The sequence below is a fragment of the Mus pahari genome, chromosome 6, assembly GCF_900095145.1.
Source record: "Mus pahari chromosome 6, PAHARI_EIJ_v1.1, whole genome shotgun sequence".
Classification (NCBI taxonomy): domain Eukaryota; kingdom Metazoa; phylum Chordata; class Mammalia; order Rodentia; family Muridae; genus Mus; species Mus pahari.
The window spans coordinates 99803071-99827715 of NC_034595.1; the positions used below are offsets into that span (position 1 = coordinate 99803071).

Here is a 24645-nt window from a genome sequence, read left to right on the forward strand (position 1 = left end):
TCTGATGAAATGTTAGGTTCCTGCAAGAGGAGGTGGGAAGCCAGAGTCCAAGGTGAGAAACCAGTGCAGACTTTCCCCGTCTGCTTCCCACCACTCCATCCTCCTCCACCCCAGCACCCCCATCCTCCCCTGCCCCTCACCCCCTTGCCACCTCCTTTGAGATAGGGACCTAACTGGGATCTCCAAAGCACTAAGGACCTTCTCTGAGGGGTGAGGGGCATGTGTGTGCCTGGGAGAACTCAGGCCAGCATCACTGAAGGTGCTGGCCCTTCTTGACACGGGGCATGCGGGTCTTTCTTTCTCTACTTATCAGGGGCTTCAGTAACTTCTTTACAGCTTTTGCTCTTAGGGAAAGGGGTTTCCCCTTAGGGTGTCTTTTTATTTAAAAAAAATTATTTATTTTTATTTTATGTGTGTCACTATTTTATCTGCATGTATGTCTTATGTAAGAGTTGTCAGATTCCCTGAAACTAGCGTGACAGACAGCTGTGAGCGACCATATGATTGCTGGGGATTGAACACAGGTCCTCCTCAGCCGGTGCTCTTAACCACCGAGCCATCTCTCCAGCCCTGTTTAGGGTGTCTTAAAAATACATCTTTGGAGCCGAGTGGTAGTGGAGTCGGTGGTGCACGCCTTTAATCCCAGCATGGGAGGCAGAGGCAGGATGGTGGATCTCTGAGTTCAAGGCCAGTGAGGTGTACAGAGTGAGTTTCGGGACATCCAGGACTACATAGAAAAGCTCTGTCTTGAAAAACAAACAAACAAATGTACGAAGGAACAAACATTTTGGGGGGCTGGAGAGATGGCTCAGTGGTTAATAGCCCTGGCTGCTCTTGCTGAGGACTGAGGTCTGTCTCCCAGCTCCCACGTGGCAGCTTACAATGGTCTGTAACTCCAGTTCCAGGGGACCTAGCGTCCTCTTCTTGGGCACCAGGCAAGCATGCTGACATGGTCCACATGCCCCACTTGTGGTTGCTGCACATACATACATACAGGCAAAACACCCATACATATAAAATAAAACTAATAAAATTAATCCTTAAAAATACATTTCCTCTATTAGTACAACTTATACTTCTGAGGAAATATAAATTTTTCTCAATATTAAAGAAAATAATTTAAAAATAGGCCAGATATGGCTAAAAGTAGTTTAGGGAAGTGCCAAGACTCCATTGAGGCACAGCCATGTGGCATTGGGTAAATGACTTGGTACTTTTGAGCCTCAGTTTTCTCATCTATAAACTGGGAATAACAGTAACCATATACTTAGTTGGTTAAGATTCTGTGTGACAACCCATCTGAGATACTTAACACCGAGCCAGGCATGGCGCAGCACATTTAAATATTAACTATTATTATAGTTAATAACGGTTATTCCTGTTGCATTGGGATAAAAGGGTTTTTAATTTTTTATTAAGAAAAGCTATTTTTACATCAATGAGATTATTCCTCTAAACCTGTCTTGTTCAATACAAGTTACTCTCTGGTCACATGTGGCTATTTAAATGTAAATTAATTAAAGTTAAATAAAATTAAAAATTTAGTTCCTTAGTCAGAGTCACCCCATTGCAAGTCGTCGGTAGCCACAGAGTCTCTTGGTGTCCAGAGGCTGCCACGTTGGACAGAACTGGCCGTTCTGCTGGGCAGCCTTCGAAGCACTACTACTCAAAGATTTCCACCAACTCTCAGGTTGTGGCGTCGGGGATTTGTTTGTTTGTATGTTTTTGTTTTTCGATTTTGTTTGTTTTTTGTTTTTTTGTTTTTTTGTTTTGTTTTGTTTCCGAGACAGGGTTATCTTTTCTGGAACTCACTCTGAGAAGATTGTAGTCCTCTGTCATGTGACTGAAGCGCACTCTTCTGATTGGTTTGAGCGCTCTCCCCTCCCCTCCTGTCTCTGGACTCGGATTAGCTCAGAGTCACCTCTTCCTAGCACTTACCCTGTGTTGCTCTCTGGTTGGTGCAAGATGTTGAGGGACTATGGGAAGAGCAGGCAACCTGCTGATTGGCTTCCAAGTAGGAGGAGGCAGAACTCTCTCCTCAGTGTCCCCTACTTCCCAGGGACTGGCTTGTCCACTCTTTCACCTCACAGGGCAGGAGACAAGAGATACAGGAAGGATTTGCTGGAGCTAATAAAAATGAATAATAATGTCCCACCCTTCACTGACCAGAAGGTCCAAGATAGAACTTAGAGCCTGGGATAAGGAGAGGCAGCCTGTCTCCTTTCTCCCCTCCCTCCTCACTTGTTTCACTTTCTAAGTAGTGCCTGTGTGTGTCTGTTTATATGCTGTGCATATGTGTGTGTATTCATGTGTGTGTTCATGTGTGTATATGTGTGTATGGGGACTAGAGTGTGTCTTTCTCTCTTGCTTTCACCTCAAGTTTTGAGCCATGGCCTTTTACTGAATATAGAACCCAGAGATTAGCTACACTGGGTGACCAATAAGCCCCAAGGATCTATCGGTCTGTCTTCACCTCCTCTCACCCCTACCTCATCCCCAGTCCCATCCCCAGCCCCACGCCCACCCCAGAGCTGGGGTTACACATACGCACCATCATACCTGGCTCTAGTGCTGGCTCTGAACTCAGGTCTCCATGCTTACCCAGCAAGTACTTTACCAATTAACTCATCGTCTTCCTTAGTCTTAAAGCAGTCTCTCTCGGTGGGAAATGCCACCTAGTATAAATCTGGGGACTTCCAGAGGACACGGAATGAAGGTGTGGAGTGTTCCCAGGGTAGGGGTACCAGGGTTTCAAGTTGGGAGCCGCTCTAGGAAGGCCTGTGACTGTTGCTGACTGGACTGACAGGGGTGATGCCAGGGTCGTGGCCCCGCTGGTGTGAGCTCTGGGTGGAGGGCTGTGGGCAGGGCTGGCAGGGTAAGCAATCCCCGGGCAGCAGGCAAGACAGATAGGGAGAGCCAAAAACGGACCTGCTGATGTGGCCCTTTCTGCTCGCAGCGGATCATAAAATATGGCTCAGATTTTCATTACGGGCTCTATCGATTATCTTCTGGGATGGATGAATTATAGAGAACATTAAATTTTTTTAAAAAGGCAAGTGAGAGGAAATATCTGAATGAGTTTGGGTGGTCGATCGCAGAAAGGCTGAGCCACCAAGCCTGGTCTTCAACTAGGGTGGGGACAAAACCTTTCAGGGTAGACAGCTTGTGCTTCTGGCTTGGCTCGCAAGACTCGCTGGATATGGTTTTCAACGGGGAAGATCTGTGTCCCTCCAGGTCTCCCTTGCCCGTGACCTGTCCTTCCCAGGGATCTGCCTAGGTTCCAAGAAGGTCAAAACTCAGGTTCCCCACGGAACTCCAACTTAGAAGAAGGGTTTTTCTCAGGCTGTATGGGTCCGTTGCTGGGGGTCAGGTAGCCCACACTCTCACTTGCTCTCCAGGGATGTCCTGATTCTGAGATGCCATCTGGGCAGAGAAAGTTCAGCAGGTGGCATTGGTCTTGTGGGGTTGGCCCTGGGTAGGACGACCTCCTATGGAATATGGATACCCAGCCCAGTCTACTAGCCCATCTTCCCCGGCTCCATCTGCTGCAGACGCTGGGACAGAGGGGTTCTTTATTATGCCATCTGGGCAAACCACCCTGGACCCCTCCGCATCTCTCCAAGTCAGGTTGGAGAGTGCCTCTCTCCTTGCTTGCCCTCACCTCGGCCTGCTCCTGTCCAATAGCTCTGAGTTCTGGTGTTTCCGTTTGTGTGTGACCTTGGGTGCGTCCCAGCCCTCTTTTGAGCTTTACTTTTTCACATCTACCTCACTGGATTCTTGGGGGTGACTGTATATGATGGTGCTTACAACTCCAAGTGCACACTGCACAGTCATTATGAACGACAATCATTTGTTCCCTTCGCTATAGCAGTGCTTAGGAGCGCTCTTGCCCACCCCCCGCCTCTCTTTGTGACCTATCACCTATTTCATGTGCTTGCCTTTCCTTGAAATGTTACCCCATAATAAATGATTAAGTCCTCATGCCTAGATTCAGTAGTAACTATTTGTATCTTCATTTTATCATGGAGAAAAAACTGAGACACAGAAGGGGCAAAGTAAATTTTTTTTCCAGGGCCACACACCTCAGAAGTGTCAGAACTTGGATTTATGCCTGGGCAATCTGGTCCTGAAGCTTGTGCCCTTAGCCCCTATGGCCTGTTGCCCAGTGACCTGGTACATACAGTGGCATATAAAGCGCGCGCGCGCGCGCGCGTGTGTGTGTGTGTGTGTGTGTGTGTGTGTGTGTGTGTGTGTGTGTGGTTGACTTGACTTCCTGACTCTTCACACTGTATCTGGTCACCTCAAGTTGGTCAGCCACTCCAGCCTTTCCTGAGGCTATGTTCTGGGAGGAGCAGATTTCTCTACGCCCCCACCTGGTCCGCTTCACCTAGGCCTCTGCAAAAGGTGGTGGTTTCCATGGATTTCCATCTCCCTCTGGCGACACGCCCTTTTCTGTATAACTCTGTTCCCCAGAGTTGATTGTTTTTGGCACAGTTCTCTGTAAATTCATCCAACAATTAAAAGGAGGAGGGGCGAGACAAGAAGGAGACAGACAGTAACCGTGGGGGTGAGTGATATGTAGGCAAGGGCTCATTGATGTGTGGGCCCCATCCCTCTCCCCTTTCACTACAGGGTAGCCCCCATAAGTATAGGAAGCCCCCTACCCACCCCCAGCGGTCTGGCTGGGAGTTGGGCTCTCTCGGAGTTCTGGTTCCTTCTATTTGAACTGTGTTCCGGTCTCCCGTGTCTCACTCCTAACATCTACAAGGGCCCTTCTCAGAGTCAACTCGGCCGAGCGTGAAGCCACAGGATGCCAGTTTGGAGTGATTTGAATATTTACTGCCCTTGTTTTGGTTAAGCATGTGCGTTTGCTCTGAGTGTGTACCATCAAATACCGGCCGTGCTGGGCGCACCCGTCGTAGGCTGTGTGAGGTCACAGAGGAAAAATGCAGTGGAGAACGCTTTCATGCCGCAACACATCATGGAGGATTTTTGTATTTAAGATGTGGATTTTTTTTATTGTGTTTTTTTTTTTTCTTCTTTTCCATACAACCCTGAAGTTGGGCAATGTGCACGTCTGTGTTTTTGTTTTCGCTCCGGGTGGCTTATGAAATCTGTTCATTAGCGCTCTGTCCTCTCCCCACCCCAGCGGATCCTCCACCATCTCTCCTGGCTCATGTAGATCTCTCCCCGCCATCTCTGTGTCTTCTCTCCTTTGAAGAGATGATGGGTGTCTCCCTCCCTCCCTCCCTCCCTCCCTCCGGTGCACACACTAGCCTAAGATAAAAACAGAGGGCACATTAGCCTTGCTCCCCAAGCCCACACCCTGAGGCAGGTGTTCATTAGGGTGGGATAATTTCTGCCTCTCCACGGAGGAGAAAGATCATCAGTGTTCCCCTATCTGGGCAGGAGCAGAAGCTGTCTCACCCTCAAGGACCTCTTGAAGTAGCATGGCCCTGTCCATCATCGTACCTAGCCATGGGCAGGTCTCCAGCCGAGAGCCCGTTCACCGGATAGATCCCGGTGCCCCTCTTTCCCTTCCTTCCCCTATTAGGCCTGCACAGGACACTTGAGCACAGACGTTACCTTTGGCTGCAAAGTCCATGTGCTTCCAGGCAGTCCTGCTGTATTGCTGGAGCCCTGTCTCCAGGCAGGGAGAGGTGAGAGCTAGGAGGGGCCCAAACACTGGATGAGGGTGAGTGCTGAGGTCATGGGCAGAATGGAGGGAGACCTTTAGATGGGTCACCAGCCCTGCCCTGGCTTCCATACCTGTGAGCTGTGTGACCTTTGGCTGGTCACTTCGTATCTCTGTGCTTAGCCTGGGCCCATACTGTTCCTGCCTTTGTGTTATAAAGATTCATCGTGATCGTGTGTGTAGAACACTTGGCACCGTGCTTGTTGAATTAATCTACTTAGCTAATACCATCCGTCCTCATGTAGCCAATTGGCACTCACCCACTATGCCCTCTCCTCCTTGGCACACAGTAGGTGCTCAGAAGTCCCTTCAAATCAGCACGTTGTGAATTAAGTGGGCTCATGGGGGAGGAGAGACCAGCAGACAGGTTGGGGTCAGGGGACCAGAGTGTGAAAGTGGCCAGTGGAGCACTCTGCTGGGGACTCATCTGGTTGTGACATGAAATCAGGGACTAGTTCAGTTCCACCAACACTTATGCCGCCCACCGTGGGCCAGCTGTTGTGCTAAGTGCCGGAGACGCGAAGATAATTAAGACCTGGGCTTTGCCCTTGAGGAGTTAAGAATCCGGTAGTGAAGACAGGCTTGTGAACAAATTACTCCAGTTCTGTGTAGGGTTTAATGTCATGAGGACGGATACACGGAGAACAGAGCAGAGGGGCCTACGAGTCCCCTTGGGAGAGAATCCGGAAGGTTTCTGATGAGGTTTAAAAGAAGAGGGTAGTTATGATGGGGGGCTTCTGGGGCCTTTCCTGCTGACTTGCAGCTGTTGGGTGGGAGGGAAGATGGCTCCTGCTGTTTTCTTCTTTGTCCTTCCTGATCTGTGAGGAAACCAAGCCTTTAGGCTACTGCCTGCCTCCAGGGAAGCCATCAGACCACCCCCCACCCCACCCCTTCTCCGGCCTCAGAGCCTGGTTTGGGATCTCCACGTCAGGGTTGTCTGTCATTGTGTTTGGTTTCTTAACCTCTTCACCTGGGCGTCTGATTAGAGATCCATTAAGCTCTGCACCCACTGACCGACACTGGAGCCTCAGCCCTGGGGCCTGAGGTGTGGGAGGGCCGGGGTGCTTGGAAGGCTTTAGGGCCCATGCCTTGGTTTGGTAAACCGGGTCAGGCCACTTGCTTGGGGAGTCTTGGAACAAGGTCATGCTGCCCTAGGAAGTCTGGGCAACAGCAGAAGGAATGGGGAAAATAGAAGAGGAGGTGGCCCAGTCGCACCCTTTACTCAGCTCCTCTCCTGGCAGGCCCCTGGGGTCTGGAGCATCCTTTCCCCCCACCCTGTTGGAACCCGTCTTGTCTAGAACATGAGGCTCTGGGACACCTCTAGCATGTAGTGGAACTCCTGTCTGGGAGGTGGAGGCTTCTCCTGGCCTCTTGCCTGGGCAAGTGTGAATGGCCCAGTGTGTGAGACTGGAGGGTTAGACTGACCTGTGTTAGCTCCCATGTTAGATACTGACTGTTGGTAGGATAGTGGGGCACAGACCACCACAGGAAGGTGGGTCTAGGGTACAATCTGCCTACAATCCAAGGCCCACAGCCATGTTTTTTTGCCAGGGTCAAAATCTGCCTAGACTTTAGGCAATTCTGGACTCACAGGCGAGGGAGTTTCAGAACCCAAAGGAGTACATCTCCCAGTGGCCCTGAAGTTCCCATTAAAGTGTTTTTTCCTCTTTTTTAAAGAAAAAAAAAAAATTCCCAAACTGGAAAACAAAGGAAATCCACTTCCCCCAAATCACACGAAACTCACATTAGGGGCCTGGCGGGAATCCATGGAAACCAGGAAACACACTGTTAACCCTGTGTGATGCTGGAGGGTGGGATGGGAGCCAGGCCGATCCAGCCCTAGCTTGCTGTCACCTTCCAGTCCAGTTTTCCCCCCAGGGAGTCCTGAAACGTTGTCACAGCAGAGAGGAGGATCTGGTGCTGAAGTTGGCCTTCTGCTCACCCAGCCTTGGGAGTCAGGAGAGGAGGGGGCTCACATACCCCAGGGAGAGCTCCTTGAGAAATCTGATGGCTGGGCCACATCAGAAACGTAACCAGGTTGCTGCTTGCTCCATGGCAGACCGTGCAGTCAGGGATGAGCCGCTCAGGGGACACACACAGCCACTGTGTATGTATGAGATGCTACTAGCCCACAGCCAGGAAGATGGAGGACCCAAATTCCAGCGTCAGTTCTAGATGCAGGATGGGTATGAGAGTGGATAAGGAGAACACCCACCCTCAGGGTTCCATGGCCCACATCCTTATGTGCACGAAGCCAGGCTGCACGCCTGAGAAGTTGTGGACTTGTTGGTGTGTTTGTATTTGCACGTACTTGGGTGCTCTCTCTCTTTCTCTCTCTCTTTTTTTTCCCTAAAAAGGCTGAAAATATTTACAGGTTTCAAGTTGAAATGCAAACAGGAAAAGCCCTTTAGAAAGTGAGCGAAGTGGATATTCAAAACAGGAATCACTATGGAAACGCCACAATATTTGCTTAAATTGACACAAAGGTTGGCGGTCGTGGGGCTCCGACTTTCTTTAGGCCACTGTTTTTGGCTCAGCACCTATCACAAAGGAGTTGCTCCAGCAGCCTCTTTGGAGGGTGATCACGCCCTCTTTCCTGTCTATGAGATGAAATAGCACCGTAGCAGAGCAGAGAGGGAAATGGAGAAGAGATCAAATTCACCATCCTGGGGCAGGGGCTGCAGAGCCACCTGTGAAACCTGTAATTCTTTAGATTTCTGCGAGGCTGCTCAGTGCGTTCCTGGGAGCAACCAGGAGCTCACCAACAGAACCCTGGAAAGAGCAGGGGCCTGCGAAGCCAGCACTGGTTGTTTCTGTTGCATGGGTCTGATCTGCTGCCAGTGTTGACCTGATCCACGCTCAGGCTGACCTTTCACCCCACGCCCTGGATGCCCAACCTTGGGTGTGATCCTTCTGTCGTTACCCAGGGTGGCATCTGATTAGCCTAGAATGGTCTCTCCCTGCTTGATTCTTTTATTAGGTACGACACCTTATAGCCAGTGGCTGATAATTGTGCAAAGGGCACGTTGGCTACACAGTCAGGCATGGCACGCACAGAGGCAATGCCATCTGCTGATTGGCAAGGCGGGCCCAAGAAACTCCTGCTTCACTGGCTGCTTGCTGCACAGAATTCTGGGACTTTCCCCATTGTCCTCTCGTGTGGTAGCTTGGTGGGACCCAGCTATAACCTAGTCGTCTGAAATATTTCCATTATATTTATTGTTTTGTGTGTATTATGTGCATACACATACACACATATACACACATACCCACCCTTGTACACATATGCCGTGGTGCAAGTATGGAGGATTGAACCCAGTGATCAGATTTGCCGGCAAGCGCCTTTATCAGCTAAACCATCTTGCCAGTTCAGAAACTTAATCTATTGCCCTTTCTCCTCTCTGGCAGGCACACAGACCTTGCTGAGGAAGGCAGACCCTCTCCATCCCACCTGCCTGAGCCACCCACTCCTCCTTCTCCGGGGGACCCTGCAGCTCCCCGGTGGTGTGCGTTGGAATGGACTTCGGACCTTGGCCTCTTGGGATGCAAAGGTACCTCTCTTGGTTCCCAAGGTGCTCTGGGAAGTGCCAGTTGGAGGAATGCCACTTCAGTCTTTAGACTTACCTCTCTCACTGGACTGTGCCCCAGTAGCTCATGTACCTTAGAAGGGGAAAGGGTTACATGGCCACCTGCATTTCAGCCTTGGCTTTGCCATCCAACTTGTTTCTTGCCCCACCTCTGGGTCTTGGTTACTTCGCCCGTGAAATAGAGAAGTTGGTACAATTGACCTTGAAGAGTCCTTCCAACAATCCCAGTGATGTGACCTTGAAGGCTACAACAGTGGGCAGATATCTCAGGGGATGCCCTTTCCCCATCTGATGCTACTCCAAAATCAAGGTGTTGAGTCATTCTGAATTTCACTGTGGGGACAGCAGGTGTGGCCTTTGTTTGCACACCGGCTGGCGTGCACACAGACAGACTCTCGAGTCTGTCCTGAGTTTGTTTGTGGGAGAAGCTAGCCTGGGAAATGACCTGTTAGGGCTATCTGCAGCCCAGGCTAGACCTTCCTTAGTGGACAAGATGTGGGTACCTTTGATCAGGGCATGAAAATAGCCCTTTGCCTATAACAAATCACTTAGCCAGCCACAGAGAGTATCTGTCATTGTACTGTCAGATATTTGCCTGTGAATATCAAACAGCAGTTCTTGGGGGCATATCGGTTACTAGCAGTATACTCAAGAGAACCAGCTCAGAGAAGAAGTGTTCACACAATTGATGGACATAGTCTTAGAATGGAGTCTGGAGTAGGAAGGGTTAAGATTGACTGGGGAGGGCAAGGCTGGAGGGCACCCATCCTGTGTGTAACTACCTACAGCCAGCCTCCCTGGCTTCTCTGTTTGTATTCTCTGACTCCATGGGTATCATGAGGGGACTGCACTTCCTTTCCCTCTGCAGTCTGACTCACCTTTGTTTGTTTATTTCTGTTTTCTTTTGTCTTTTGAGACAAGGTTTCTCTGTGTAGTCCTGACTGTCCTGGAACTAGCTCTGTAGACCAGGATGGCCTTGAACTCACAGAGATCTATCTGCCTGCCTCTGCTGGGATTAAAGGTGTGCACTGCCATAGCTTGGTGTGTGACTTTGGACTTTAAAGAGTTGGGTAGAGGCTGGAGAGCTGAGCACCTTGGTGTTCATCTAGGGTTTGCAAGGTCCCCAAAGCTGCCAGCTCTACTTCATTTCAAGCTGGGGTTCCTTGAGGAAGAATAGAAATCCCAAACATAGCCCAGGAACTTGCAAATCAGACACAAATGTAGCCTTTGGTTGCTAAAGTGGCAGAGAAGGTTCTTCCTGACATCTAGCTTGATCATGCTCCAGAAACCGGTCCATCTGCACTCAAGGTGTGTCACCACTGTCCTCTCATCCTTCAGTAGCATTGGGGCTGCTTAGACTATTGCTGGAGAAAGGCTGGGTGGAGAGTTTGCCGCTTCAAAGACTTCTTTGGGTCTGGTGCTAGCATCTTGATTATTATTTTTTTTTAATTAAAAAATATTTATTTTTATTTTATTTATTTTATATGCCTGCCTGCCTGTATGTCTGTGCACTGTGTGTGTGCCTGGTGTCCTCCGAAGTAAAAGAGGGTGTCAAATCCCCTGAGACTGAAGTTGCCAATGGTTGTGAACTGCTACATGGGTGCTGGGAATCAAACCCGTGTCCCCTGCAAGACAAACAGGTGCTCTTAGCTGCTGAGCCACCTCTCCAGCCCTGCATACGATGTCATTGCTTCCCTAGGATCTTCTGGACTGACTGGAAAAGTAGAATATTGGGAAGGCAAGAACCTTGCATGTCCCTCCCCAGGGCTTTCTGGGGCTAGTGCCCAGCCACTAGCAGACTGCTCAGGTACCCGTGAAGCCCCTTTCCGGGGCTGATGTGCGCCGTCACCTTTCTTTATGATACACTTTTTTGTTTTCTTCTTTCTCTGGGCAAAACATGCCCATTAGTTTTTCCCTTTCTGAAGTTTCCACTCACTGTTTACTCCCAGGGGCCATGCCCGCTGGGATTAGCAACCCAGCAGAGTGTATGGGCCCAAGAGGCTCCTCGGGACTCCTGCATCCTGGCATCGGCTGTCTCCAGCTTTGATAATGAAGCTTGGGAACTCTGAAGACTCGGAGAGGGAATGTCAAGGCTCACTGACTCAGTCCTTCTCAGCCGACTTGACCGTGGACTGGGGTCCTCTATGGCACGGTGCCTCACTGGAGTGTGGGCCAGGGGAAAAGTCTGCATGTTCTGAGGTCCATAGACGTCATCTGGCTCTGGCTCTGGCTCTAGCTCTGGCTCTAGCTCCGGCTCAGGTCTAGATTTCCCCCATTTCTGAAGGTTTTGCAAAAGATCTGGTTATATTAAATATCCAGAGATGGCGTAGAGTCACTCCCCAGAGTCACTTTGGTTCACTCCCCAGCGGATGGCGTGAGCGAGAAGCCCCTGCCATCATCATAGGTTTCTGACAGAAGAGGTGATAACAACCACACTCAGAAAAAAAACAAACACGGCAGAGTTCGGGCCAAATGGAAATAAGATGAGGTGATGAGATCCTGGTCGTGGTGGGGCTGGATGCTCAGAGCCAGACTCTGAGGGGCTGGTGGCAGAGGTTAAAGATGTGAAGTGGACAGCGGCCTGAAGATCAGGCAGGAGACTCCTGCAGAGAGAGACCAGAAGTGATTTAAAGGTCCCCGGGTGTGGAAAACTAACTATATCAGTGACCAGATCATGTGGCTGGGGGGTGGCTGGTGAGGGCTGGGATCTGCAGCTCTCTGTGCACCAGGGGACACGTGAAGGGATGCCCCTGGGGAAATAAAGTAATCTGGCTTGCTTTAAAAGACAGCTGAGAGTGTCTTGGGGACAGTGCATCATCCCAGGGACAGCAGTGGAAGACACACCAGGAGTCAGGGGAGCACTGGCTGCAGCTGCTGGAGCAGGGGGATGACGACTGGGATGAAAAGAAGGGGGGGGGAGGTTGGGAAGGGAGCAGAGCCTGCCTGTGCTCTGAGGAAGAGCCGGTGTGACTTAGCCAGTGCATTGAACATTGAACGGGAGGGGCAAGAAAGGGCCCTGGGATGCCTAGAACGTGCTGCGCTCCCCTTGCGTCAGCGTCTCTTTACCTCAGGGTGTTCACCTCTTGTACGTTAGGGGAGAAGGAAGTCTAGGAGTCATGCTGGCTGCTAGGAATTCTACTGTCGATGTCCACTTGCTCTAAGGCTGCACAGTGTAGCCGATTCAGACCTTCCCACCACGGGTTCTTCATGGGGCTTGAATGTCCTTCCGGTTTCCTTCCCTGTGGCTTTAAGTGTGATCTGTGTCACCAGAGCTGAGCTGCTGAGCTTCTGCCCTTTTCCTGGCCACACACGTCCTCAGATGAGTGTCTCTAAGGGCTGATAGGTGGGTTAGCTAAGACATATACACAGCGCCAGCTTAGCCTCTGCCCATCTGGATGACAGGAATCCTAATGCTCTTTCCATATAGAAAGGTATGAATTGTTGTAGGCACACCGGGAGACTTGAACCCAGACCCTCTCCCATTTTTTGAGGCCTCTGACGCAGACCTTTCCTTCCCTGTATCCTGGCGTTACCTGTCTAGTTTAGATTGGCTACGGTTCTCCTGGCTGTGATGCTATGATGATGACGTCACCCTTGACATCCTAGACATCCCGTGGGGGCTCTGCACAGCTCTGGATACTTCCATGTAGCCCAGTAGCAAGCCAGAGGTCTGGCTGGGTGAGTGGAAAGCTGTCATTGCGGGCTTCTGGGTCCCATGAGTATTTACCGCATCTCCAGTGATGTGAGCCAGCTCAGCCCTCCAGGAAGGCTCAGGAGGCCTGACCTCCAGAGGGAGTGACAGGAAGGGCAGGCTGGTGACATCTTGCAGGGGGCGTAGGAGGGTGTCCCAAGTGGGAAGCAATATGTGGCACAGCAGCTCAGCCTTCCAGGAAGCTCTAGGGGCCTGACCTCCAGGGAGGCTGAGGGATGGAGCAGAGGGGGAGGCTGATGCTGGTAGGGGCTGGTGGGGGATAACAGAGGCTCACAGCGGGTGCTTCTGTCTGAGTCTGACGGGGTGTCAGCTGGTTGTTCTGGGTGTGTCTGCTTGCCTTAGGGCAGGGTGGATCTGGGTGGACAAGCCTGTGTCTCTGCATGAGTGGGAGGCTTCTCTGCTTTCTGCCTCCACGGTCTGCACTGGATCCGTGACCTTCGCTTCTAACTGGACTGGACAGTTCTAATAGCACTCTGCGGAGCTTTGATCTGACGGGAGGCTGCTCCAGCACACAGCTGCAGGTGCAGGATGCAGAAGGGTGGGGTTGGCAGAGGGAGGTACCTGGGAGGGGAAGTAGGTTGTCTCCGCTACTCCTGGGAGAGGGGGTGCTCTGTGGGACCCCCTTAGGGAGAGTGGGTGTGTGATGAAGAGATGGTTCAGCAAGAGTCACTGGTCTTTGTCTTTCCATTCTGGATAAGAACGCTCTCTTATCTGTGGGAATGCTCTTACGATGTAAGTACCCACTGACAGTCCTCTTTCTCAGTTTCCCCTGTGTTCCTGCCTTCCCAGGGAGAATCCCTGAATCCCGGTTAGCACTGGGCCAAGGGAAAACAGGGAAGACAGGCACTGTCTGCCCTGCTTAGAAATACCTTGGAGGGTAGTCGTCATGGTTCTCGTGACATGGGTGCTTCACAGGACAGATTGCGGGAATCGTCCCTCCTTCCCCTGCGTTGGTCCCAGGGATCGAATCCAGGTCGTCAGGTTCACCTTTACATGGCCAAGTGATCTTGGAACTCACAGAAGATCCACCTGCCTCTGCCTCCCAAGTACTGGGACTAAAGGCATGCGCCACCGGCACCCAGCTGTATTTTGTCTTTTTGAGATAGGCTCTTACTACATAGCCCAGGCTAGCCTCCGACTTAAGATCCTCCTGCCTCTGTTTCCCATGTCCTAGGATCACAGACATGTGCCACATGCCTGGCCCCTTGACTTATCTAATTCTGGAATCTACCGAGGTATATCCCTGGCGCAGGTGAAAGTCCCTAAGTATGGAGGTGTGGGGACCAAGTCAAGGCTCCAGTAGGACAGTCGGGCAGCCCGTCTTCCAGCTGCCCGCATGCAGTTCACTCCCTGCTTGCTTCCATCAGGTCTAGTTGGGGAGGTCCTCACCCAGCGTTCTCTTCAGTTTTGTTCCTTGGCCTCTCTCAGAAATGGGAGTCTCCTCTGGCCCTGTACCTTGAAGCTTAGGTCTGGGAACCCCACGGGCCGCCGGCCACAGTGGGGGGTGTGAAGGGGAATATATTTACATAGGACTTTCTCCTCCAGAAATGCTAATCGGGAAAAGCAATTAAAAGCAACTTTTTTTCCCTTAGTAATCTATGTTAAGAGCTGGTAATGAAGTTTCGGGCCGTTGTGACTCAATATTTCAGCTTCACCGACTCAAGTCAAAACAATCCAAACCTGGGAGTTTGCTAGCAGCTGAGCTGGGCCCTGGTAGCAGCTGTGAGTCCTGATGTTACCTCTGTCACTAGTGGCCCACCCTACACTGCTCACTGGGCAGAGAGGAGAGGTCTCCGCTGGGAAGGGGTCAGAGCTCCAGGGTGTCTGTCAGAAGACCAGAAGTGCACGTGAGTGGAATGGACGTAGGAGCGGGATGTAGTGGCTCCACAGGGCGGGAACAGGACCCAGGAAGGGGGGCGGGGATCAGAGAAAACGGGTCCTACAGGAGCCCACAGGATGGAGCAGTGCTCAGTCCTGACCTCTGACCTTTGCTTCCTCCTCTCCTCTTTGCAATCATTCCTTCAACCGTATTGAATAGTTCAGACCCCTCATCTAAGGAAGTGAACGGAAGGGCCAATGATGCCTGTCCTCTTGGAACTTTTCATTTGGTGGAGAGAAGCAAATAGTAACGATGAAAACAGATGCATATTGGCGTCGTCAACCTGCGCTGAAGGCAACAGTGGAAGAAAGGGGGTGGGGGAGGCGGCTGGTGTGTAACTTTAGGTGTGGCTTCTGGAGAAAGGGTCACCGAGATGGAGCCAAACAGGAGGTGAGGTCGCCATTTGTGCCGATTAATATCTGGGGAAGAGCCATTCATTCCGTCAGAGGGAGTAGTAATTGTGAGATCCTGGAGGCAAGAGCCTGTCCCCATCCACCTATGGGCGGGCAGTCGGGAGGCCCGTGATCCTGGAGTGGGTGAGGATCCTACAGATTTTGCACTGTAGTGAGAATTCTGTTTTATTCTCCGTTTCCCAAGTGAAATTTGAGTCTTTGAGGAGCTCTGAGAGACATGATCTGATTAGGCGGCGGCTCTTTATTAAGACGCAAGCCTCAACTGTCGGACTCCTTCTCTCATGGTCCCCTGGGTAATGAATCTCTCATGCCACCACGCACTTTCATCAGGGAGTGGACACAGGTGTCTGTCTGCCCCCACCCCCATCTATCTCCAGCCTCAGTCTCCTCCCAGGAAGCAAGTTCACAAACAGGGTCTTGTCACTTTAAGTAGCCCCCAACCAGCTTCCCTGGCCTGCTTCATCTGGAGCCTGAGTGCCTGTTGTTCTAGGACCGATCAGCTTTAGCTAATTAATAATCTGACAGGAGGCACCCAGGGGATTAGCTGCCGAGCTGAGCTCTACCAAGCCTTGGCGAACGAGCCCTGTGCTCCTTAGGGACGTGGAGGTGACTTTGAGGGGATACGGGCGGAGGGGACCTACCATAGGTGAACAGTGACACAGGGCAGTGTAGGACAGGGTGGGGACAGTTAGGTAAAGAGCTTCTTGAAGGGAGTCTGCTCTCCCAAGATGGGCAGAGATGCGTGGATGCGTCTGTCCACTGCCCTTTGAGATCTTGTCACACACCAGAACTCACCACCTGTCAGATGTGTCTGCTGACTAGCTGGATTGCATTGCCAGAGTTAGCCAATTAAGGTACAAGACCACTAGTGAAATTTGAAGTTCGGGTAAACAGCAAATAATTCTTAGCCTAAGTATATCCCATGTGATATTTGGGATATACTTACACTCAAAGAGCATTCCTCATGTATTAGACTTGCATGTTTCCCTGGGCATCCAGTCTTTCCCCTGACACCATTCTGGCCTGGAGAGGTCTGGAAGCTTTGAGGCTTCCCCTCAAGGGAAGCCTGAGGTTCCTTCAGAAAGAGGGGAGACTCCTTGGGGAGCTGTCTGAGGACTGGAGTGGTACTGGAGTCGCTGTGACTTCCACTGGCTTTGTCCAGGGATAGGACGTCGGAAGTAAAGGGCTGTCACTTGGTGGGATCTCTCATCCTGTATCCAGGTGATTCTTGGATGTGTGGACAGTAAGTCCCACTGGGAGCATCTTGACTCCCGGGCAGGAAGCAATGTTCAGTGGTCACTTCTCCCCAGAGAGACTATTACCTAGGAGTAAGCTTCGGCCTTCTCTTGGCGGTAGGTATGCCTGAAGTCCCTGGGGATAGTTTGTATCGGATGCTAAGGGCTCTGTTCTGAGCCCAAAAGAGGTGGGCAGACATGGCTAAGTGTGGGGGAGGGGCTAGACTAAGGTAGACTCAGAAGTCTGCTATGTAGGGCTACCTCCATGTTCCAAGGCCTCTGAGCACTAAACAGAGATACCCATCTTCAGACCTCTGGACACCTGCTTTCCCAAGATCTTGGAGCATCCCTGTACCAGCCTGAGGAAGGGCAGGCCATCCAGAGAGCCGGGCTGCCTAGAGTGTCATTCTGGGTGCCAGAATTGAAAATCTTTATTGGAAAACTCGATGGGACCTAACTGCTCCCTCTGGTGACCTCTGTCACCCTGGCTCTGTTCCCCGTGGTCAGGGCGCTCAGTGTAGTAAGAAGGGCTGGCCGCCAGCTGGTGGAAGTCCAGCTTCCAGCAGCCAAGGGGCCTGATGCCAGGAGGGCAGTGCCCGAGGTGGGAGCTCTCTGGGCCCGGCTCTTTTCTGCAGGACTCAACAGCCATCCCATCCTCACCCTTGGAGGGTTCCCCTCCCAGGCCCCCTGAGCTGCCTCCTCCCAGCTTTTCCCGGCAGGCACCACCAGCTTCAGAGTCTTGTGATGGAAGCCGAAGGGGCTGGAGGGGGCAGGGGCGGGTGCTGAGCTGGTGGGAACCTCTTCCGCTTCCCGAGCTCTCAGCCTCTTCCCCAGCGCGCCCAGCGGTTTGGCCCTGGTTCTTGAGCCGTCTGCTGCCCGTGCTGCCTCTGACCGACATCGTTAGCATGGGTATTTATATTTCATTAACGACATTAAGCCCAAATGGCATTAAAAGCAAAGCTAGTGATAAATAGCTTATTAATAAACAGGGAGTGCTCCGCGCTGCCTGGCCTCTCCCAGCCCCAGTGTTAACCCTTGCTGCCCTAGATAAATAGGCTTCACCCCAAAGATCATCCTCCGAGAGACAGGACCAGAAAGGTCCCGTCACGTGACCAGGGAGGTCCCGTCATGTGACCACCTTCCATCTGGTTACGCTCAGGTCCCCGTGTCTTGGAGCACATGGGGCCAGCTCTAGGTCACTGGGGTTCCCACAGACTGGTCAGGCACCTCAGAGTTTCTAATCAAATCTCCCCTGCCCTCCTCCTCCTCACTCACTCATTTTGATCCACGGGCTTTCTAGACCACTAACCGGCCTTCTCTCATTTCCTGCAAGCCCGGTCCGAAAGAGAGTCTTCTATATTGTGTTTAGAGACGTGAAGCCTGTGAGGAAGCAGCAGCCCCGTCATGGAAGCCCAACTAGCGTAGTCTGCATGCTGTGAGCGAGTGTGGTAGCTCCAGCAGTGTCTGAGACATCCCACTCGGATCCATTTTACAAAAAAAAAAAAAAAAAAAGCCTGATGGCCCAGTTGGGAGACCGTTCCCAGCAGCATGGAAATGGGGGTGTGGTGCCTACCTGTAGCCCCAGCCCTTGAAGCAGGTAGATCTCAAGTTCAATGTCATCCTCAGCTACATAGCAAGTTCCAGGCAAGCCTTGGATACCCAAAGCCATCTCAAGATGACAAAGTAGAAAGGCAAACCTGGTACCCAGGAGTGTAAGCTAGCTTCAGCAGCTGGGGCTTGTAGCACACAGCTGCTGGGTCCCCTCTTTTGGTACCCTCTCCCCAGAGACGAGGCTTGTCGTGGAAGAGGTTCCCGAACCTTAGAGATGCCAAGGCTTCGCCAAGCTGACGCTTCAGTCTTTGCTTAGCCTTGCCTTTTTTTTTTTTTTTTTGAGCTTCTTGCCTTTGGGACCCTGCCGCTTTATCCGTGTGACACTCCTGTGTAGGGAGACATGCTTGGAAGGCTAGTCATGCCTTCGCAAGTCAGCATCCTCCTACAGCTCCGAAGTACCATCTGCTATCCACGGGAGACCTCCTGGAGGGAGGAGCAGCTAGGCCTCGGTTGTCTGGGGTTCACGTCAGCAAACATGGCTGCCGGGTCGCCCTTAACATATCAGAGCAGCAGGGGCAGACTCAGTCCCTGATGCTCACGGAGCTCCAGCCTCTGTCAAAATCAATTGAGCATAAGAAAAGAAGTTCGGGCCCCCTCAGAGACCCTCTCAGCCTTCAGCCTTCCACCAAACAAGGTTCTCACCGTGGGCCTGCCCATTTGGGGTTGTTTTGGCCTCATCTGGCTAGATTGGAAATGGGGTTTTCTTAGAGTCTTTCAGTGTAGGGAGAAAAGAAGGGAAGAGTGTAGAGGACGGGAAAGTGAAGCTTCCACATGGTCCCACCCTGAGGACAGGGTAGCAGTCCCATCCCCACCTCCATCTATGAACACGGATGGAACCTGAAGTATGTTAGTAAGCAGGACGTCTGCTGTCTGCCAGGGACCTGACTCTCCCAACTCTTTATTTTTGGTTTTGGTTTTGGTTTTTCAAGACAGGGTTTCTCTATGTAGCCCTGGCTGTCCTGAGACTTGCTCTATAGACCAGGCTGGCCTCGAGCTCACAGAGATCCACCTGCCTCTGCCTCCCCAGTGCTAGAAGGGCTGGCTCACCCATTTCTCCTATTATGTTATGGCTGAGCATGGTTCAGCACAGCTTGGTGAGAGGCACAGCGAAGTCATGATCGTCACTCACATTATACCTCAGCTGAGCGAGGCACAGACATTCCAGCCACTGTGAGAGAACCAAAAGACAGGGGCCACTAGCTGTCAGGAGGGATAAGGGGAAAGATGGCTTTAGGCCTGGCCACCCTGTGTGCTAATGCAGGCTCTCTGTTTATAGATATGTGGCTGTTCCTTCTCCACACTTGACTCTGTTGCCCTCCCCTGCGAAATGGGCACAGTTGTTGCTTAGCACAGTTGTTGCTTAGTTGCAAGGATGTGTTCTCTAAAATACCCAAGGTAGGACTTCACAAGATACTAAATGAGGGATGGCTGCCGCCCTGACTCCCGGGAGGCCTCCTCCTTAGTTGTCTCTGACCCTTGGCCCATCTCACCATCCCCAACTCTGCAACACCCAGGACTGGGCTCCGGCTTCTGCCAGAGTTTAGCAGGTACTAGACCAGCCCGTTTAGAGCCCCATCTGTGGGACTGGCTCACCTGAGTTGCATCAATTTATAGGAGAGACGAGAGCGTCCACACCTATCGCCTTCCCAAGGGCAGTGTCTTCTCAGTCCCTGCTTTTTTCTCCAAGGATGGGGTCTGGGCAGGGATTTGGGAGTAGGATATGAGGTTGTCCTGTTTTGATGAAATGGCGTAGGCTGTCACTTGGCCTTCCCGTCAGGCCCCGTCAGCTCGAGGATTGTTGAACATTTGTATCTGCCTGGCATGGATCATACAGGAGATGCCGGGGGTTACCTGTTTGTCTATGTGGCCCTGAGCCCCCCAGGCATGTGTGACTCAAAAGAAAGAACTGTCATGATAGCCAGGAAAAGAGAGACCTCAGGAATGAGAGACAGTGCTATGGATGACTAGGTCCACGGGTGAAGAGTCGGGCCTGTGTGTGGGGTTGATGCGCAGGCCAGCAGGTGAGTCAAAGCAACTCTACAACTTGTTCTCACTCTGTCACATGCAGTAGAAGCCTCTAACTCTCCCAGGAGGCAGGTGCCCAGCGACAGGTCAGCCTCGGTGGGCTGGAATGTAGATAGGCAGACCCTAGGAACGGTCTAGAACAATTCGGCCCCTCCGTATCTGCCTCCAGCAGCGGGCGCTGAGGCATTTGAGCTGGGGAAGGCAGAAGGGGTCCTGTGGTCTTCTCTTCTGGAAGCTTCTCTTGCTTTCAGTTTCTTTTTGCAAATGTTTTCTTTTCTCCTTGGGGTCTAATTAAAGACTTGGAGCCATTTACAGCCTGTGGTTGGCTTTTTATGTGAAGCCTTGGCAATTACCCTCTGCCCTAAATAAGTTTCGATGGAACCGGGATAAGATATTCCTTACTTGTTCTCACTTTAATTTTGCTCTGTGTGTGTGTATGTGTGTATGAGTATGTGTGTGTGTATGTGTCTGTATGTGTGTGAGTGTATATGTCTGTGTGTGAGAGAGTGTGTCTGTGTGTGTGAGTATGTGTCTCTGTGTGTGTCTGTGTGAATGTGAGTGTATGTGTCTCTGTATGAGTGTGTGTCTGTGTGAGTGTGTGTCTGTGTGAGTGTGTGTATGAGTGTAAGTGTGTGTCTGTGTTTGAGTGTGTGAGTGTGTATCTGAGGGCAAGTGTGTGTGTCTGTGAGTGTGTCTGCGAGTGTGTGTCTGTGAGTATGTGTGTGAGTGTGAGTGTGTAGGTCAGAGGCTCACAACAACTTTCCCACTGTCCCTTTCCAGTTCCTACCTCCTTGTCACTATCCCCATCTCATTCCTTGGCCAGGGCAGAGGCCTGGACAGTGGGGACAGTATGTCCTCAGCTTTGCTCTGCCTTCAGGGAGCTTTGTAACAACAGGTAGGTCATCTGTTGACTCTGTCCCAGTTTCTTCATTTGCGAGCGGGGCAGGGGTGGGCATGCCCGAGGCTCCTCTGCTCTTTGTAAGCAGATGTCTTGCCACAGCTCCACGGGGAGGGAGGAAGCCACCAGCACCAGCCCCTGCACCGTCCAGCCTCATGTCTCCTCTTTGCTGACACACCTGAGTTCTAAAAGGAGCACATGGTCAAGTTCCCAAAGCTTTTTGACCCTTTTCCACCTTAATTTGCCTAACCATTGTGTGAGCAGGTGTGGTCACCCCACTTCATAGCCAAGCCCTCTAGCCAGAGATAATTAGTGGCTTTTCTGATGCCACTTCTTAGAGGAGACAGGGCCCGGGGATCCAAACCCAGGCCTGAGGCTTTAGGTCATTCAGAGACGAGGAAATCAGAAATGGACAAAGAGGACTGGAAAGAACTGTTTTCTCGGGGTGGAGGGTACAAGCTTTGGGGAGTCAATGCCCCAGGTCTGGCAAGTAGCTGTGCGAGGTTTCTTCCTGTTAAGCCAAAGCAAACGGTGACCTGCCAAAAACAAACCAGGTCAAAGCAGGCTCTGATTGCTGTGTAGAAGGTAAGGCAACTCATTCTCTGAATAGATCTAGAAATTTCTTAGATTGCTTTGGAGAGGGCCTGTGTAATGCTATAGAGGGTAGGAGGTGAGTGGGTAGACGGATGGGCGGAGCCTAAGCCCGAGTCTGATACTAGGGTGCAGGGGAGGCAGGCAGTGGATAGGCCTACATTGGAGTACCCACCCAGAAGGCTCTGCTGTGTGCCTGACAGCTATTTAAATAAGAGCTGTCAGGTGGATGGCTGGATGGCAGGATGGCTTCCGTGGAGAGAGTGAGAACATGTCACCATATACCTGCCCATAGTCTAAGAAACCTAGGTACCAGAGACCTAAGACAGGACCATACCTTGACTCTCTCTGATATGCCTGACTCTCTCTCTCTCTCTCTCTCTCTCTCTCACACACACACACACACACACACACACACACTCACACACCCTTCCTTTTAAAAACCTTGGACATGCATAAGGACGAAATACACTCTAAAAGCCAGAGTAGCTGTTTTTTATGTATTATGTACTGGGAACAACTTTGCCTTATTCTGGGGACAGGGTAGGAGCGGGAGCCCCCAGGTATGAGGTCTGAGGCAGCTGGAATTGTGGAGGACGAGAGTGCCTGAGCTTCCAAGGACTGATTAGATGGTATGCCAAGTGTATTAAATTTTGCAGACATTTTAACAGCAATATGCTAGATAGTTGGGTGTCCCCTGAGGCGGCTGGATTTTTTATATCCTTCACAGAAGGTCAGAACCCTCTTCTGCCTGCCTCTCCCCCCTCCACCCTAAGCTCTCGGCTCCTCTCTCACTCACCCTCCCTTTCCTCAGCAATTTCCCTTGCTTTTTGCTCTCTGCTTGTGGGAACCTAAAGGGCAGCTCTGGCCCCTGTCATAGAAAACACTGGGTCCCTCCTGCCTTGCTGCTGGGGGCACTGGGGGGCTCAGGGGCTCATGAGGGGTACAGAGGGGACTTAGCTTCTCTTTTAGTGTCCCCTACCCCTTCTCCCCCCATTTCAGAGACTGTTGTGAGACCTGCTCACCCCCTCCTCCTCATTTTTATAGAAAAAAGGCAGGAAAAGAATCCATCTGGCATATGAATAATTGAAATGCTCAACTCTCTTCCTGTGGCTGCTGTTTGTTCTCGGCTCCCCCGGCCCCCGCCCATCCCCCTGAGCTCAGGTCTCCAAGTGGAAGATTGTGGGCATCCTTTGGAGGGTCTCCGGTGAAGCTCCAGGCTCTGTTTAACCTAGAGCCCTTACTCTGAATTGATAAGCCTGAGCGAGCCATTCGGATGTGCCGTGTCTTTCTCACTGTTTATGGGGACAACCAGCCCCTGGACAAAGTCTCCCTAAATATCAGTCAAAGTCACATGGCTCACTTGGGCCTCCAGCGTCAAGGAATAGTTTCCCTTGACCCTGGCTGCTCCCTGCGTCCCTGGGATCCTCTGGTCTCTACCAGGCTCTTACTGTCCCTCTGCCCTGAGAGATCAATGTGCTCCTGGAACTCCAGGATCTCTCATTTGGGGACTTTGGCCTCTGTGGCACTCACTGGGTGCTTTCTCAGCCCCTTATCCAGGCTTCCTTAGATGCCCAAGACCACACAGTTCTCTCCACCGCCCAGGCCACCTCGGCCTAGCCAGGGCTCACCCACTTCTCCATAGCTTTACTCAGCCTTGGCGATGTAAATCCACGAAGTTAAGAGCTTCAGTTTTATTTTCTACATGTTGGAAGAGAGTATCGCAAGAAGTGGTGGGAGATCAGGCCTGGGCTGGGGACGTTCCGACTCAGGCCAGCCTAGAGCAGGCTGCCTGCCCGATCTCTGGAGTTGGTACCAGGTACAGCCTCAAGTCCGGGTAGAGAATTCAGTGTCACTTTAAAAGTGCTTATAGGAAACACAAAAGAACTTCAGTGTGTTAATTCAAGGTGAAGGGGGGCCTGCAGGTGACAGCTTGAGCCACTTAGTTCCCCCCCGAAAGCCAACTCCCCCTGTCCCTTTCTCCCCTCCTGCCTTGCTGTCCCCATTCTACCCAGCTGTGGCTCTCCACCCTCATCCTTGATCCTTGCCTTGTGAGAAGCTGACCCAGGCCTTGTGTAGCTATCTGAAGTGTAAGCGTGGGCTCTGTGTTTGAAAACTAAGTACTTTGTCTGTTTGGGACGTGGCGTTTGTGTCCCAAATGAAGTAGTGATCAGAGCCCTGGGCCCCGTGGTTATGAAGGGTTTTGGGGGAGGGGGCACTGGCACAGATGGCACTGCAGGGCAATGGGGGGGGCCTTATTCCTGTGCCTGTGGGTTTTGGTACATTGTTTCTCAGAAGATAAACCTCCACCCCAAGAAAGAGTGTGCACAGGAACAGTGCCAGAACATTCTAGCCTCTTAGGGTTTGGGGGGAAAAAATCCTGCCTAGTAAGCAAAATATAATTCAGATGAAATTTAAATCGGGGTTGTTAATATATAGCTATAAAATATATATATATATAAAATGTATAAAGTCGTTTGTAAAGACTCCTACACCTGTTATAAAAACTGCAAAATGTCTGGCATTCCAGGTCCTGGTAGGAATAATTAGATATTTATATCCAATAAAACTGGTTTGGTGGGGAAATCGTTTCCCTCCTTGTGAATTCTCAGTTGAGGGTGAGTTTCGGTGGTTGGGTTGTTCTTTTCTTTTTTTTTTTTTTCCCCTGACAATAAAACCAAAGGTTTGGCACCAGCAAATGTATTTCCCGTAAATAGCTAAGTCTCTCTCTTTTTCCCAGCCTGAGCTCCGCTGGACGGGCCCCGTCATGCCAGCCCACTCTCCTCAGACTGGTGTCCTCTGGGTCCCAGGCATTTGGTGTCTGATACCTGTCCTTCCAACGCAGCATCTCATAGGCCCAGTGCTTTGACTTGGCTCTCTCCGCCCTCTCCTTTTTCAAATACTTTCCTGGGGTGGATGGAGCTTTATTCTTTTGTTTGTTTGTTTTTGTTTTTGTTTTGTTTTTGTTCTTTTGAGACAGGGTTTCTCTGTGTAGCCCT

The 24645-nt window shown here is 51.3% G+C and overlaps 1 protein-coding gene across 3 annotated transcripts in view; it reads left to right on the forward strand.

The window, feature by feature from the left end:
- Casz1 (castor zinc finger 1) overlaps positions 1-24645 on the forward strand; it is a 150068-nt gene that overhangs the window by 24336 nt on the left and 101087 nt on the right. For all 3 annotated transcript variants that reach the window (XM_021199989.1, XM_029539898.1, XM_029539899.1), the window contains exon 2: positions 9104-9246. The gene's annotated coding sequence lies outside the window, so the exon portion shown is untranslated. The remainder of the gene's footprint in view (positions 1-9103; positions 9247-24645) is intronic.